The sequence below is a fragment of the Juglans microcarpa x Juglans regia genome, chromosome 1D, assembly GCF_004785595.1.
Source record: "Juglans microcarpa x Juglans regia isolate MS1-56 chromosome 1D, Jm3101_v1.0, whole genome shotgun sequence".
Taxonomy (NCBI): domain Eukaryota; kingdom Viridiplantae; phylum Streptophyta; class Magnoliopsida; order Fagales; family Juglandaceae; genus Juglans; species Juglans microcarpa x Juglans regia.
Genome location: NC_054594.1, coordinates 44,860,491 through 44,865,158, shown reverse-complemented (window position 1 = coordinate 44,865,158; position 4,668 = coordinate 44,860,491). Strand labels below are relative to the sequence as shown.

Genomic DNA, 4,668 nt, shown 5'->3' with positions numbered 1-4,668 from the left:
ACTTTTTCCTCTTCATCATGCTTCCCATCCCCATATGATGATAAAGGTATCCATCCTTTTATCATTTTTTTCTTTCAAGAAGTGATTCATTCTCATTGGAATTTCAAATTTTTTTTTTTTTCTAAAGAATACTCTTGCTACCGGTGGTCTTGAAACATCAGTAAAATTTTTATGGTCTCACTTTTTTAATTGGCAAAAGTAAAGTTTGTTGAAACATAATGAAAAGGTTGCCCAATTACTCAAAAAGTATATACAAGAACATACCTAATTGTAACAAAGGAACTTGAAAGTACACAGGAAGTTTTATAGTATCATTACATTCAATTAAAGGTATTGAATGTCTTCAGTGACATTCAAAGGATGTATGCTTCTCCAGAAAAAATAAATGCATGCATGCTTGTGTAAAATAATAAAATATTAGAAAATGAGGAATCGATTTATGGAGAAAAAATCTGCTTTTGTGTTGGGAATGAAAATAAAGAATGAATGTATGGGAACTCTTGCTACCCCACATACTGAAGAAGCAATCAAAGTTGTGGATAGAGTTGGAGACTTTGGGGGGTTGATTCAGAAATATGAGATGGATGGATCTCCGGCTTTAAAGCTGGACCTCTCACTTGACACGCCAATAACTTTTCACAGAAATCACACACTCACATATTGCAAGGTTTGTATTTGTTGGAATAATTTTTGTAATTGAGGTTTATTTTTTCCTGCATGGGTATAAGGTCTTATTTTGTGTAGGATGATTTTTTTCCCAGGTTGGATGACTTGTATACGTGTGCACGGGTTATCATCTGCCGTATATAAAGACTGTTGCGAAATGTGGGAGCCATGTTGATGGGTTTCACCATGCTACTCATCCAGAAGATGGAACATCTGCTGATGTATTTTAAGGGGGGAATGTAAAAGAATTATGATAGTGTTATTACAATGTTATTGCAATGTCAAGACAGAATGTATGTCAATTTATTGATTCACAATTTGTTCCTTTAAAGTGTAGACTACAATGTAGTGAGTTTGCATATTATTCCGTTTGCATGAGTAGTACAATGGATTGCAACACAACGTTATATTTTACTTATTTACAATTTATGTTTTTTTATTATTCGCTTTGCATGAATTCGAAGATCAGATACGTGCAATCTTGATGTAGCCATCAACCTGAGAAAGCAAGTGAAGTTAGGTTCACTTTGCACCATCAGCAACAATGGAATCAAAACTGAAATCATTCACGAGAATAGGCACCATTATAAGACCTTTTCATTACAGAGGTTGATTTAACAAAATACAACTTGCAAACATGGTTTCCACTTTCAACCATTCCTGCACAAGCTGTTTCTGCTCAAAAATTACATAATCCATACAACGTGCTTTTTACATTATATTTATCCGATCCAAGCAAACAATATTACAAAGGTGATAATCAAGTACAAACACAATAACTTTCACTTTTCCTTTTTCAGATTCTTCGCTATCTCTCTCACTTTTTCTTCATTTTTTCGAACGGCATACTCGCACTGTAATACATCATCCCACGTCTTCCAGGTCTTATTCTCTTTTAATAACATGTTTTCCTCTAACAACTGAAAAATATCCACCCATACGAATAATTCACACCTCGCATCTCCCTGCACATAGTACAAACTCCTAAATTAATATGATAAAAAGTACAACCCGCAACAGCAAATCGATTAGTTTAATATGACAAATATAAAGTTGCTTTTACCGTATTATACTTGGGGCAGGCAAAAAATCTCCTTCTAGAATTTTTCCTAGTATAGGACGTCTTTAGTGGCGTTTTCAAACCACACCAACAAGTTGGTGACTCCATCACAAAATCATTAACTAAAGATGATGATTGAGAAGATGCCATGGTGATTCTGTCAAAGGAAAGACAACTTCAAACACAAGAGTCTGTCCCATTTACAGAATTGAATACATAGTAATATTGCCTAGTGAATGTCCGATTAACTAAGACCATCATCAAATTTAAACATAACTTGATTTCAAGTAACCCAACACTAGCAGCTCATTATCATGCCACCTCTGTAAGCTCACTGAAAAAATCTTTAGCATCTCAATCTTTACTAACCATTAATTTGTAGATGGTATTTAGTGTATTCAGACTTCAAATGTACAAGTTAACCTAACAATGTATCATTCCATCAATCATGTTTATGACAATAACCACACGCTTCCATTAAAGGATACAATACTTATAAAGTTAAAATAATTAATGATGTAGTTAGTCATGGTAAATGTATATCTAAGTACACATTAGTGTTCCCAAATGGATAAAGATGCCAAAAAGAATACAGATTTGGATATTCAAGTTGTAAGGGTCAGTTTTCAGCTTGGAAAATCTAGTTAATTGCAACATGATTGGCCATTTATTATGATTTATTTGTATGGTTCTATATACAAGTACAAGTAGAGAAGAACAAGTATCATGTAAGCCTCCAACCACAAGCGAAAATTAATTTTGGGTAATGAAGAAAAAAGAAAGTTACAGGAAAAGAATAATCACAAGACAATAAAAGAAAGGTGAGTCTAAGTCTGTCCTCATATAATATTGACTATTTGGTCCACTCATGACTAAACCAAAGAGAGAGAGAGAGAGAGATAGGGCATTTGCATCAATAGGGTTGTGGCTCTGTATGCATTAGAAAGCTTTTCATTTGGTGGAAGACTGCATTTCAAACTACATCCATTTTCTCTCTTTTGATTCCCACCACATATATGTAGCAAGAGTTTTGATCTCATCAGGTGACCCTAAGTTCAGTGTCCAAGACCGTAGTCCTCTCCATGTATGAATACCAAAACTTGACCATATTTCATGTATATATATATATATATATATATATATATATATATGCTTTAAAACTTACGAGTAATTTGCTGATTGAATAATAAAAGTAAACCCGATTGACAGTAGTCGAACTGCACTTGATTTTCATCCGCAACCCACTTTAGTGCAAGCTTATTTATAGCCTAGGTTACAAATGCTTCACCCAATGCAATTAAATTAGTACACAAACCAAGATTAAAAAAAATATTTAACACAATCATACTCCAATCATTGTCACCAACTGATATCTGTCTACCTTTTTAAATAGTTTCATATGCCAACCACATAAATAGACATGCATTTAAAATGTGCCACTTAATAAATTTGGTTAAAGAGACAAAATTTAAGAAGAAGAGTTTTACTCATATCTCATTTCTAGGTTGCTTTCACTGCAATAGCAGAAAATTTGGCATTGCTAGTCAAACCAGGGGGTTTAACTAATAATAGAAAGCCATAGTCTAATTTTCTATTAACTAGTGTGAATAAAGTACAATCACATGCATGGTCTATTTCAAAGTAATCAAACCTAACCTAGGTAAGTGAAGAGAACATGCATTTTATTCTAATGAGAGTTGGAAATATTGGGTGCATTCTATCCTGGCTAGTTTTAGTTTATTATTAAAGGTGGAAATAGCTGATTTTGGTTACTAATTTCAAACAAAATCAGCTTCACAGTGGGAAAGACCCACCATCAACTTCTGTAATAACCTAGGTTTAATTTTCTGGTTTTGCTTTGAATGGTTGTAATAGTCTAGATTATTTTTCTGTAACTGAAAAAAAAAATACAATTTTTGAATGAAGATCTCATAGTTTGAAAGAAAAAAATATATATATATATAAGAAGAAGAAGAAGGTGTAAAGGAAGGATGTATAGGTTAGGTGCACCTTGAATGTTTCAAGGTACTTCAACTTTTGTACGCACTGTTGTCTTCCTCACCGCCACAAGTGAGAAATAAAAACAAGTATGGGGGGATCCATCATTTCTGTCATGACAAGGGAGAACCAAAGTAATGTCATCTACACACAGTTTTGAACAAACCCGACTAAAGTCCCATGGTGATGCACCATCCATCGCCTATGTTTGTGATTCAAAGCAATATATGTCCAGTACGGCACATATCTATATACATGACCAAAATCAAGATATACAACATACCCAAGAGGTTACATTGCACCACCCTTCCACTAAAATCTGATTCGTTTTAGCTTTAGCTAGTTCCACCTTCAATAATAAACTAAAACTAGTCAGGATAGAATGCAACCTCTAATCTTTACCTAATACTAGATATGCATCCAGAAACAACCCCATTAATTTCTAGCAAAATACCATTAACTTATAGCTCATATAACTAAACCCTAGAGGAAAAAAGATGCTGTAAATACAGAGAAAAAAATAAATGTATGACTAAACCCTAGAATCACAGAGAAAAAATGAGTAATACATGGAAAAACTTGAAGAAGATTATTTACAAGAAACTATACATTACCCCTCCCGCAGATCTGAGGGCTTCGCGTCAGTGGATTGAGGGCTTCAATCTGAGTGTGTCGAACTTGCAGAGAAGAAGAAGAAGCCTTAGAGAAGAAGAAAAAACCTTAGAGGATGAGGAGGAGGAGGAGAAGAAGAAGAAGAAGTCTCAGAGAAGAAGAAGAAGAAGAATAAGAAATCACCTGCGAACTCGAAATTGCATTGCAGAGGAGCTCGGGGCTTCAGGGGAGGAACTCAAAATTGCAGTGCAGGGCTTCCCAGGAAATGCTTAGGGCTAAGGAGTTTGGGAGCTCGGGGGGTGGGGGGAGAATAAGGAAAGAAACGGGAAGGG

The 4,668-nt window shown here is 34.6% G+C and overlaps 1 long non-coding RNA gene across 1 annotated transcript; it reads left to right on the top strand.

Moving 5' to 3' along the window:
- The first annotated feature begins 246 nt into the window (after positions 1-246).
- LOC121262347 lies at positions 247-1,107 on the top strand. The gene is made up of 3 exons (XR_005940090.1): positions 247-667; positions 762-959; positions 1,049-1,107. It is a non-coding gene; the product is annotated as an uncharacterized LOC121262347 (long non-coding RNA).
- Positions 1,108-4,668: the final 3,561 nt, after the last annotated feature.